Source organism: Schistocerca gregaria, chromosome 2, assembly GCF_023897955.1.
Source record: "Schistocerca gregaria isolate iqSchGreg1 chromosome 2, iqSchGreg1.2, whole genome shotgun sequence".
NCBI lineage: Eukaryota > Metazoa > Arthropoda > Insecta > Orthoptera > Acrididae > Schistocerca > Schistocerca gregaria.
The window spans coordinates 820,506,482-820,519,858 of record NC_064921.1 but is presented as its reverse complement, the minus strand read 5'-3'; the positions used below and the strand labels follow the sequence as shown (position 1 = coordinate 820,519,858).

Genomic DNA, 13,377 nt, shown 5'->3' with positions numbered 1-13,377 from the left:
TGGCATTTCGTTATGCCATCCTCAGACCCTATACACATCCATTCAAATAAACAAACTTGTTGTATAGTGCCCTAAATCACTGGATATCGTGAATTCAATCATTATACAATTGCTTCATTTGAAGACGTGGTAGCTACTGCTACACTATACTGACTAAGCCAACATGTAGCTCAGGGTATGCCAAAGCTAACATAAGCAGTATACATGTTCATTTAATTATGCTCAGAATAGAGTAGTTTTTCCTTTAATCATTTAAAACTAATTCATATACTGTTGTGGATTAAATTGTTCTAGATGTCATTTTTGTGTAACTAATTAACTTGACATATCATTGCAGTAGGCCTGCCATCACTAAAGTGATGATCCCAAATAAAAACCTTGAAAACCCTGGACATGTGCGTCAAATCAGATTATTTTCCTGAAAACAAACATTCTTTAGAGAATAATTTGGCTGATGGCCATGACCTTCCATGGGGAACAGGGACATGAGAGGGGGAATGTTTCCTCACTTGCATTTTGGTGCTAAAAATGTCAGTGGGAGCGCTCACCTTCTACCAATCAAAAGATATAAAGTGCTATAAGACTGCAAATACGTCATGCTGTGCAATGAAACCGTCCAGCCAGCTATACAGGCACCAAATTTTGGATTTTTTCCTGTTGCCGGGCATGGCCTGCGCACCTTCAAAATTGTTCTCAACAAGAAGAAAATGATGGTCTCCCTAGACAGACGAACTAGTATGGGTTCTCCATGACACTATAATCTCATGCCATATGAATTCAGTCAGCCCACACGTTGTCCATGATGCCCATGTCCCCAGCCAACAGATCATTGGCTACTCCTCAGTCCAGCATCCCGGCAGTTATCACTCTCGATGACCACGAGTTCATCCCCGAAGACATCTATGTCGAACTAGTTGACGGCAACCTCATAATAGATGTCAGCTTGGTGATAGCAGCAACACTTGGCAAGGAATGACTGCTAATCAGACATGTGCATACAGTGTCAGTGAGTGTGGTGTCTCTGTGTGGAGTGGGGAAAGCATGTGATCTATCTGCATTTGGCCTGCCGGCCGCAGTGGCTGTGCGGTTCTGGTGCTGCAGTCCGGAACTGCGGCACTGCTACAGTCACAGGTTCGAATCCTGCCTCAGGCATGGATGTTTGTGATGTCCTTAGGTTAGTTAGGTTTAAGTAGTTCTAAGTTCTAGGGACATATGACCTAAGACGTTGAGTCCCATAGTGCTCAGAGCCATTTGAACCATTTTTTTGCATTTGGCCGAGGGCAAAGTGTGATGGCCCTGAGGGTTGGCAGAGCATTTCAGAAACTGCACAACTTGTCAGGTGTTCAAAGAGTGCTGTGGTGAGTGGCTTTAACACATGGCAAAACCGAGATGTAAACCGTGTCCCGACATCGTGGTGTTGGGTGGCTAGCCCTCTTTACCAATGTCTGGCACTGTAGACCAGGCAAATTGGTATAACAGAACAGACCGTAAACTGTGGCAGAATGAGGATCAGACTTTAATATTGGGCGGAGTACAAGTATATCTGAACATATTCGCTATCATGTGCCTCCAAAGCCAATGACCCATGAATGTGCCAGTGTTAACACCACAACACTGGCAATTGCAATTGAAATGGGCATGTGATCATTACCACTGGATTTTGGTGCAGTGGCAGTGTCTTACAGGGTCTGATGAATTCTGATATTTTCATCATGCCAGTGGGAGGATGTGAATCTGTCATCTTCCAGGTAAAGAGCTCCTTGACACGTGTACTGTGGAACAGAGACAAGTTGGCAGCTTATGCTCTGTGGATTACTCATATGGGCATCCATGAGTGCAGTGGAGCTCGTGCAAGGCACCATCACGGCTAAGGAGTTTTGTACACAGGTTGCAGACCATGTATTTATGACAGTCCTTTTTCCTGATGGCAGCAGCATTTTTCAGCAAGATATTGCATCATGTCATAAGGCCAGGATCGTGATGGGAGTGGTTCAAGGAACTCATTGGCAAGTTCCTATTGATGTGCTGGTCCCCCAGTTTAACAGATCTGAACCCAATCATACATCTGGAATGGGATTAAACATAGTGTCAGAGCTCATCATCCTCCTCCCTGGAATTTGCAGGAATCAGGTAACTTTTGTATCTGTTTGTGCAGAAGTGGTAGAAACTTCCTTTAGAGACCTACCAAGACCTCACGGTCATTGGAAATGGCTGCTACCAGAATTCAAATTTATCTGTAGAAAAATTATGTTTAAATAGATTTTAAAAGTTTTGTGATCCCTTCAAATGGTTGCACAGCAATTTGTTTTCACTGGTTTATCACCAACAGAGTTCTTCCAAAACTGACGAAGGTTTGTACAAAGTCCACTCTTTTGGAATAGCTAAAATAACATATGGCCATACTTCTCTCGATAAAGGACATCATAATCTGCAACAAAGAATATGCACAACGTGGTTTAGGACATCAAAAGTTAAGGCTATAATAGATGCCTAAGGAATACCAGCAAAAAGTATTTTACTTGAAGAATTAACTACGAGAAAACTTTATGCACGATACACACTGCATTTCTTTTATGCTGACCGCAGCACGTATGAAATGATTTTATGAGTAAGGACTGTTAAAATTCAACTGTTTACTGTGTCCGCATCCATACTCTGAGATCCAGTGTGATGGCAATGACAGAGTACTTTTCATTGTACCAGTTTTAGGGCTTCTTACTGTTCCATTCATATGTGAAGATGGGAAACATGTTTGTTTAAATACCTCAGTGAATACTATAATTACTTTAATCTTGTCATTGTGATCCCTATGCAGTTAATATGTACGGGATTCTACCCATCATTTATAGCTAGTTCCTACAATGTTGTAAGTACATTTTCCAAGATAGTTTATGTTTATGTACAGGTGTCTGCCAGTTCATTTTTTTACCATCTCCGATGCTCACCCATGGGTCTAACAAACTGGAGACCTTCTCTGAATACATTAAGTATCTACATCTACATCTACTTCCTTACTCCGCAAGCCACCTGACGATGTGTGGCGGAGCGTACCCTGAGTACCTCTATCGGTTCTCCCTTCTATTCCAGTCTCGTATTGTTCGTGGAAAGAAGGATTGTTGGTATGCTTCTGTGTGGGCTCTAATCTCTCTGATTTTATGCTCATGGTCGCTTCGCGAGATATACGTAGGAGGGAGCAATATACTGCTTGACTCTTCGGTGAAGGTATGTTCTCGAAACGTTAACAAAAGCCCGTACCGAGCTACTGAGCGTCTCTCCTGCAGAGTCTTCCACTGGAGTTTATCTATCTTCACCGTAACGCTTTCGCGATTACTAAATTATCCTGTAAAGAAGCGCGCTGCTCTCCGTTGGCTCTTCTCCACCTCTTCTATCAACGCTATCTGGTACGGATCCCACATTGTTCAGCAGTATTCAAGCAGTGGGCGAACAAGCGTACTGTCACCTACTTCCTTTGTTTTCGGATTGCATTTCCTTAGGATTCTTCCAATGAATCTCAGTCTAGCATCCGCTTTACCGACGATCAACTTTATATGATCATTCCATTTTAAATCACTCCTAATGTGTACTCCCAGATAATGTATGGAATTAACTGCTTCCAGTTGCTGACCTGTTATTTTGTAGCTAAATGATAAGGGATCTATCTTTCTATGTATTCGAAGTGCATTACACTTGTGTACATTGAGATTCAATTGCCATTCCCTGCACAACGCGTCAATTTGCTGCAGATTCTCCTGCATTTCAGTACAATTTTTCATTGTTGCAACCTCTCGATACACCACAGCATCATCTGCAAAAAGCTTCAGTGAACTTCCGATGTCATCCACCAGGTTATTTATGTATATTGTGAATTGCAAACGGTCCTATGACACTCCCCTGCGGCACACCTGAAATCACTCTTACTTCGGAAGACTTCTCTCCATTGAGAATGACATGCTGCGTTCTGTTATCTAGGAACTCCTCAATCCAATCACACAATTGGTCTGATAGTCCGTATGCTCTTAATTTGTTCATTAAACGACTGTGGGGAACTGTGGCAAACGCCTTGCGGAAGTCAAGAAACACGGCATCTACCTGTGAACCCGTGTCTATGGCCCTCTGAGTCCCGTGGACGAATAGCTCGAGCTGGGTCTCCCACGACCGTCTTTATCGAAAGCCATGCTGATTCCTACAGAGTAGATTTCTAGTCTCCAGAAAAGTCATTATACTCGAACATAATACGTGTTCCAAAATTCTACAACTGATCGACGTTAGAGATATAGGTCTATAGTTCTGCACATCTGTTCGACGTCCCTTCTCGAAAACGGGGATGACCTGTGCCCTTTTCCAATCCTTTGGAACGCTTCGCTCTTCTAGAGACCTACGGTACACCACTGCAAGAAGGGGGGGAAGGGGGGGGCAAGTTCCTTCGCGTACTCTGTGTAAAATCCAACTGGTATCCCATCAGGTCCAGTGGCCTTTCCTCTTTTGAGCGATTTTAATTTTTTCTCTGTCCCTCTGTCGTCTGTTTCGATATCTACCATTTTGTCATCTGTGCGACAATCTAGAGAAGGAACTACAGTGCAGTCTTCCTCTGTGAAACAGCTTTGGAAGAAGACATTTAGTATTTCGGCCTTTAGTCTGTCATTCTCTGTTTCAGTACCATTTTGGTCACAGAGTGTCTGGACATTTTGTTTTGATCCACCAACCGCTTTGACATAGGACCAAAATTTCTTAGGCTTTTCTGCCAAGTCAGTACGAAGAACTTTACTTTCGAATTCATTGAACGCCTCTCGCACAGCCCTCCTCACACTACATTTCGCTTCGCGTAATTTTTGTATGTCTGCAAGGCTTTGGCTATGTTTATGTTTGCTGTGAAGTTCCCTTTGCTTCCGCAGCAGTTTTCTAACTCGGTTGTTGTACCACGGTGGCTCTTTTCTATCTCTTACGATCTTGCTTGGCACATACTCATCTAACGCATGTTGTACGATGGTTTTGAACTTTGTCCACTGATCCTCAACACTATCTGTACTTGAGACAAAACTTTTGTGTTGAGCCATCAAGTATTCTGAAAACTGCTTTTTGTCACTATTGTCAAACAGAAAAATCTTCCTACCTTTTTTAATATTTCTATTTACGGCTGAAATCATCGATGCAGTAACCGCTTTATGATCGCTGATTCCCTGTTCTGCATTAACTGATTCAAATAGTTCGGGTCTTTTTGTCACCAGAAGGTCTAATATGTTATCGCCAAGAGTCGGTTCTCGGTTTAACTGCTCAAGGTAGTTTTCAGATAAAGCACTTAAAAAAATTTCACTGGATTCTTTTTCCCTGCCACCTGTTATGAACGTTTGAGTCTCCCAGTCTATATCTGGCAAATTAAAATCTCCACCCAGAACTATAACATGGTGGGGAAATCTACCCAAATATTTTCCAAATTATTCTTCAGGGGCTCAGCCACAACAGCTGCTTGTGTCTTGTGAGTGTTTTGTAAACAATCTCCTTTGTAGACACTGTATTATTCTACCACACACTGAAGTCGGCCACATGATTTGCCTTGACTGAGCCCATGTGATCATTCCATTTTCCACTGGTACACACAGATATTGTAGAAGTAGATTGCTTCCAATTATGACTTTTTAACATTTTAGTCACCATGTTGGTTCTTTTACTTTTTTTATTTTTTAAATTTATATTTATTATTATTATTATTTGTTTTTGTGAAGTGAACATTTAAAGCAAGTTCCACTGTATGACTCCTTGCACAAATTTACACTGAAGAAAAATTTACATACTTCTATTGTAAGGACACTACACAGAACAAAATGTTATCCACCATGAATTTGGCTATGTCTGATGCTTATGTATCTGGCATGTTTTGTGACAAAATAAATAATATATGTTTACTTAAATAATCTGACTATCAACTTTTGCCCAGTCAGAATTACACATGGAGATATTGAAAAATGTGGAATGTTTTATGAGCCTTAGATGACATTTGCTTTCATCGAAAAAATCATGTTCTTGCATATTTTGCATTGAAACCAATTTTCATGTTATGTGTATCTGCAATTGCTTTCATATTAAATCAGAGGCCAAACACCATAAAAGAGTTGGATATTCTACAACCACATCTGCTGGGAATGCTGTAGCCAGCATTTCATGGGATTTACCTTAACTTATTGATAAAGCAATAATTCAGATGATATCTGAGATTGCTGCACCATCTGGATGAAAAAAAATGCATAAATAGCAAGTTGGATCCTATTGAGCAGAAAGTACATATCCCCAAAGATGGGAACTGTTTAATTTGAATTACAAGTAGTAGGAACATGTACCTTATTGATAAGTTATATCACCTTCTGATGTCCATCTCTTAACACATCTAAGGAAATTTTGTGGGTGGGAAGTGTATGAAGATATGCGAAAATGATGTATACAGGTATGTGCTGGAAAAATATTCATTGATCTTAAAGTGGACTTTAAAAAAGGAGAGAGAGAGACAGAGAGAGAGAGAATATTTTTACACGGGAAATGTCATTACAGCTGTAATGGAACTGTTCAACACAATGTTTTGTCACAGTCCAAAAAACCTGGTACTTTATAATTCACTAGAATAACAATAAAGAATTCTTTATGTATTTTGATGTGCTTTAGTTATATTTGAAGCCATGAACGAGTAAAATTAGTGTTACAGCAATACTTATTTTTTTCATAATTATTTATACAATCTTTAAGAAACTATATTATCTGCTAACCATGTAGTGAAAGATAGGTTGCTATTTACCATAAAGATGACACATTAAGTTGCAGTCAGGCACAATTAAAAGACATTTACACATAAGCTTTCAGCCACAGCCTTTGTCAGGAAAAGGGAAAAACACACCACTCATTCAGACAAGCAAGCACACCTCATGCACACGTGACTGCCGACTCCAGCAGTTTGGACCAGAATGCACCTATCACGCGAAATGGAAGCAGCAAACAATGGTTAATCAATGGAAAATGGTGAGACACATTTTTCAATACCTAAAAGGAAGTTTGGCATATTCTTTGATGGTGGCTCACTACTGCTTATGTCGGTATTACACTATCAAATTTCTTTGTAAAATATCTTTGTCAAAGATATTTGATGGTATAATAGGAACTTTGTAAAATGTTGCCCAATATTTGATCAAATCTAGGGCCTTACTGTAGATTTGATCAAAGAAATCGCTTGTCTTATGTTCACTGCAATGTGACATGGTACCACATGGAGCGCTAGCATCGCTGCAGCGTTCTGTCATCTGTAGTGTTTTTATAAACATTGCCGGTAAATACAATTGGTGTGTGCTGACAACTACAAAATTAATAGAGACATATGACGCTGACGAGACGCTTTACAACGTGAGGCACCCTGAATACAAAAATAGATTAAGAAGATTGGAGACTTGACCTGACCTAACATAACCAACCCTGTCCTGTAGCAAGGAATCGGAGTGTCACAGTGAGCCTGTCTTCTGAAGATGCAGCAGTTTTTAAGTGAATATTGTGCTTTGTGATATGAGGATACACTTCACTAAGTGCATATAGAAATGTATGCTCATACATTCTTAAGTAATTGATGTACGACTTGACATCTTCCATTGTAAGCTCATGTAAAAAGTTTTGTTGAATGCTTTTATCGTGCCATTGCAAAAACCATGCCTTCACCCAGATTGGATTAGTTTTTCGTTCCCTAGACCCGTGCTGAGGAGATCCTTGTGGATGTGGAACATGTCAATTTTTTTAAGCTGAAATAACAATACTACTAGTATGAATAAATACAATACATCATTTGTTTCTATTAAAAATTTCCTCAATGGAGTAGATGGAGGTGGCCACTAGTAAGTGTTTCAGACTCCTTTTAAACTGATCTTTATTTGTAACTAAATTTTTTCTGTTTGCTGGCAAATTATTGAAGATAAGGAATGTTCCTGAGTAGTGGATCCCTTTCTGAACTAAAGTAAGTGCTTTTAAGTCATTGTGCAGATGATTTTTGTTCCTGGTACTTTATTTATGAACTGAGTTGTTTGTTGGAAAAAGAGATATATTATTTAGGACAAATTTCATTAAGGAGTAAATATACTGAGAGGCAGTAGTTAGTAAAAACCCAGTTCTTTGAAGAGGTTTCTGCAGGACATCCGTGAATTTACTCCACAAATAATATGTATTACACCCTTTTGGACTCTGAAAACTTTTGTTTGACTTGAAGGTTTACCCCAAAATATTATACCATATGACATTATGGAATGAAAGAAGGCAAAGTATGCAAGCTTTTTCATTTTTATGTTTCCTATGTCTGCTAACACTCTAATTGCAAATACAGATTTGTTAAGGCGTTTCTGTAGTTATGTGATGTGCTCCTCGCAACTGAATTTATTATAAAGTTGTAATCACAAGAATTTAAGACTGTCAACCTCGTATGTATGGTTCCTTCTTTTTTCCCTCACTTCTTTTCCGCATGTGCACATAACGAAATTGCAATACGTGCAACTGCTGCGGTTAATAACAAGTTGTTGTCACCCATCTTTAACTTTGATGAAAAATTTGATGACAGTGTAATACCCCTTGTAGCGCTACATCAAAGATCTTTGTCAAATATATTTAACGGAATATTTGATCACAAATGATAGTGTAATACCGGCCTTACCATTACTGATTCTGATTATGGAGGTGATATCTCAATTAGTTGCATTCTGCTTCAAGCTGCTGGAGTTGGCTGTCATGGGTGCATGAGGTGTGCTTTCTTGTGTGAATGAATGGTGAGCATTTATCTTTTTCTGATGAAGGCTGTGACTGAAAGTATATTTGTGAGTGTCTTAATTGTGCCTGCCTGCAACTGTCATTTTTACAATAAGTGGCACTCTATGTATTCCTACATTGTTGATATTTCAACTTGTAATTTTTTGGTAAAAGACAAATATTTTTCAAATATATAAATCACCTAACATATCTTTGAAAAGTATGTGCACTCTGTTATCCTGTACTCTGATAGTGTGTTTCAGTAATTCATCTACATCTACATCTACATGACCACTCTGCAATTCACATTTAAGTGCTTGGCAGAGGGTTCATCGAACCACAATCATACTATCTCTCTACTATTCCACTCCCGAACAGCGAGCGGGAAAAACGAACACCTAAACCTTTCTGTTCGAGCTCTGATTTCTCTTATTTTATTTTGATGATCTTTCCTACCTATGTAGGTTGGGCTCAACAAAATATTTTCGCATTCGGAAGAGAAACTTGGTGACTGAAATTTCGTAAGAAGGTCTCGCCGCGACGAAAAACGTCTATGCTGTAATGACTTCCATCCCAACTCGTGTATCATATCTGCCACACTCTCTCCCCTATAACGCGATAATACAAAACGAGCTGCCCTTTTTTGCACCCTTTCGATGTCCTCCGTCAATCCCACCTGGTAAGGACCCCACACAGCGCAGCAATATTCTAACAGAGGACGAACGAGTGTAGTGTAAGCTGTCTCTTTAGTGGACTTGTTGCATCTGCTAAGTGTCCTGCCAATGAAACGCAACCTTTGGCTCGCCTTCCCGACAATATTATCTATGTGGTCCTTCCAACTGAAGTTGTTCGTAATTTTAACACCCAGGTACTTAGTTGAATTGACAGCCTTGAGAATTGTACTATTTATCGAGTAATCGAATTCCAACGGATTTCTTTTGGAACTCATGTGGATCATCTCACACTTTTCATTATTTAGCGTCAACTGCCACCTGACACACCATACAGCAATCTTTTCTAAATCGCTTTGCAGCTGATACTGGTCTTCGGATGACCTTACTAGACGGTAAATTACAGCATCATCTGCGAACAGTCTAAGAGAACTGCGCAGATTGTCACCCAGGTCATTTATATAGATCAGGAACAGTAGAGGTCCCAGGACGCTTCCCTGGGGAACACCTGATATCACTTCAGTTTTACTCGATGATTTGCCGTCTATTACTACGAACTGCGACCTTCCTGACAGGAAATCACGAATCCAGTCGCACAACTGAGACGATACCCCATAGCTCCGCAGCTTGATTAGAAGTCGCTTGTGAGGAACGGTGTCAAAAGCTTTCCGGAAATCTAGAAATACGGAATCAACTTGAGATCCCCTGTCGATAGCGGCCATTACTTCGTGCGAATAAAGAGCTAGCTGTGTTGCACAAGAGCGATGTTTTCTGAAGCCATGCTGATTACGTGTCAATAGATCGTTCCCTTCGAGGTGGTTCATAATGTTTGAATACAGTATATGCTCCAAAACCCTACTGCAAACCGACGTCAATGATATAGGTCTGTAGTTAAATGGATTACTCCTACTACCCTTCTTGAACACTGGTGCGACCTGCGCAATTTTCCAATCTGTAGGTACAGATCTATCGGTGAGCGAGCGGTTGTATATGAGTGCTAAGAAGGGAGCTATAGTATCAGCGTAATCTGAAACGAACCTAATCGGTATACAATCTGGACCTGAAGACTTGCCCGTATTAAGCGATTTGAGTTGCTTCGCAATCCCTAAGGTATCTACTTCTAAGAAACTCATGCTAGCAGATGTTCGTGTTTCAAATTCTGGAATATTCCATTCGTCTTCCCTGGTGAAGGAATTTCGGAAAACTGCGTTCAATAACTCCGCTTTAGCGGCACAGTCGTCGATAACAGTACTATCGGCACTGCGCAGCGAAGATATTGACTGCGTCTTGCCGCTTGTGTACTTTACATACGACCAGAATTTCTTCGGATTTTCTACCAAATTTCGAGACAATGTTTCGTTGTGGAACCTATTAAAGGCATCTCGCATCGAAGTACGTGCCAAATTTCGCGCGTCTGTAAATTTTAGCCCATCTTCGGGATTTCGCGTTCTTCTGAACTTCGCATGCTTTTTCCGTTGCCTCTGCAACAGCGTTCGGACCTTTTTTGTGTACCACGGGGGATCCGTTCCATCTCTTACCAATTAATGAGGTATGAATCTCTCAATTGCTGTTGCTACTATATCTTTGAATTTGAGCCACATCTCGTCTACATTCGCATAGTCAGTTCGGAAGGAATGGAAATTGTCTTTTAGGAAGGCTTCTAGTGGCACTTTATCAGCTTTTTTAAATAAAATTATTTTGCGTTTGTTTCTGATGGGTTTGGAAGAAATGGTATTGAGCCTAGCTACAATGACCTTGAGATCACTAATCCCTGTATCAGTCATGATGCTCTCTATCAGCTCTGGATTGTTTGTGGCCAAGAGGTCAAGTGTGTTTTCGCAACCATTTACAATTCGTGTGGGTTCGTGGACTAACTGCTCGAAATAATTTTCGAAGAAAGCATTTAGGACAATCTCGGAAGATGTTTTCTGCCTACCACCGGTTTTGAACAAGTATTTTTGCCAACATACCGAGGGTAGGTTGAAGTCCCCACCAACTATAACCGTATGAGTGGGGTATTTATTTGTTACGAGACTCAAACTTTCTCTGAACTGTTCTGCAACTGTATCATCGGAGTCTGGGGGTCGGTAGAAGGAGCCAATTATTAACTTAATTCGGCTGTTAAGTATAACCTCCACCCACACCAATTCGCACAAAGTATCTACTTCGACTTCACTACAAGATAAACCACTACTGACAGACACAAACACTCCACCACCAATTCTGCCTAATCTATCTTTCCTGAACACCGTCTAAGACTTCGTAAAAATTTCTGCAGAACTTATTTCAGGCTTTAGCCAGCTTTCTGTACCTATAACGATATCAGCTTCTGTGCTTTCTATTAGCGCTTGAAGCTCAGGGACTTTTCCAGCGCAAGTACAACAATTTACAACTATAATTCCGACTGTTCCTCGATCCAAGCACGTCCTGTAATTGCCAAGCACTCTTTGACATTGCAGCCCATCCCGCACTTTCCCGAGGCCTTCTAACCTAAAAAAAACCGCCCAGTCCACGCCACACAGCCTCCGCTACCCGTGTAGCCGCCAGCTGAGTGTAGTGAACTCCTGACCGATTCAGCGGAACCGGAAACCCCACCACCCTATGGCGCAAGTCAAGGAATCTGCAGCCAATACGGTCGCAAAACCGTCTGAGCCTCTGATTCAGACCCTCCACCCGGCTCTGCACCAAAGGTCCGCAGTCGGTTCTGTCAACGATGCTGCAGATGGTGAGCTCTGCCTTCATCTCGTAAGCAGGACCGGCAGCCTTCACCAAATCAGATAGCCGCTGGAATCCAGAGAGAATTTCCTCAGATCCAAAGCGACACACGTCATTAGTGCCGACATGTGCCACCACCTGCAGCTGGCTGCACCCTGTGCTCTTCATGGCATCCGGAAGGACCCTTTCCACATCAGGAATGACTCCTCCCGGAATGCACACGGAGTGCACACTGGATTTCTTCCCCTCCTTAGCCGCCGTATCCCTAAGGGGCCCCATTACGCGCCTAACATTGGAGCTCCCAACTACCAGTAAGCCCACCCTCTGCGATTGCCCGGACCTTGAAGGCTGAGAATGATCCTCTGAAACAGGGCAGGCAGCTGCATCTGGCTCAGCCAGAGACAGTGACTGAAACCTGTTTGTCAGACGCACCGGGGAGGCTTTCTGATCAGCCTCCGGGGACGCCTTTCGCTGCCTGCCACGCCTTGGAACGACCTCCCAATCAACCACAGGCGAGGGCTCAGCCCCACTGCGGGCAGCAACCGGGGCAACCACAGCGGCAGACCGATCTGGGGACAGACGGGACGAGGTTGACATCCCCGTGATAGAAGTGTGTCAATTTGTGAAAAATATGAAAGACGGAATAAAATAATTTTGAAGAGAACAAAGATTCCTACTACATAGTATTTCTTATTTGATGGAAGAATGAATCAAATCTGGATACCTCCTGGCAGCATTAGCTTAATGGAATCCTGAACCTACAAAGACTGTGCTGAAAAAAAAACTACAAATTTAATGAGAAATAAGGTCAGTGTAAAATATCTTTTGCCAACTCACTCGCGTGTTGATGCAATGTGTAAGTCTAAACATATTTTTGTTCCAATAAAAATGCATTTTATGGGCAAAATAATCACAAATAATAGGGTTTTAATAACACTGGGTGATCAAAAAGTCACTATAAATTTGAAAACTGAATAAATCACGGAAAAATGTAGATAGAGAGGTACAAATTGACAAATATGCTTCGTATGACATGGGGTTTTATTAGAACGAAAAAAAAGGAAAGATCAAAAAATGTCCAACAGATGGTCCTTCATCTGATCAGAATAGCAATAATTAGCATAACAAAGTAAGACAACACAAAGATTTTGCCCTCCACTTCTCTAAATAACCAGGTAACAGTTTATGATGGCGATGAATTTTGTACGGATAGCATTGGGGCGGTACACCTCAA

General features: G+C 41.2%; 1 protein-coding gene across 1 annotated transcript in view; it reads right to left on the bottom strand.

The window, feature by feature from the left end:
• LOC126335155 (sterol O-acyltransferase 2-like) overlaps positions 1–13,377 on the bottom strand; it is a 190,044-nt gene that overhangs the window by 15,499 nt on the left and 161,168 nt on the right. The window lies entirely within an intron of this gene.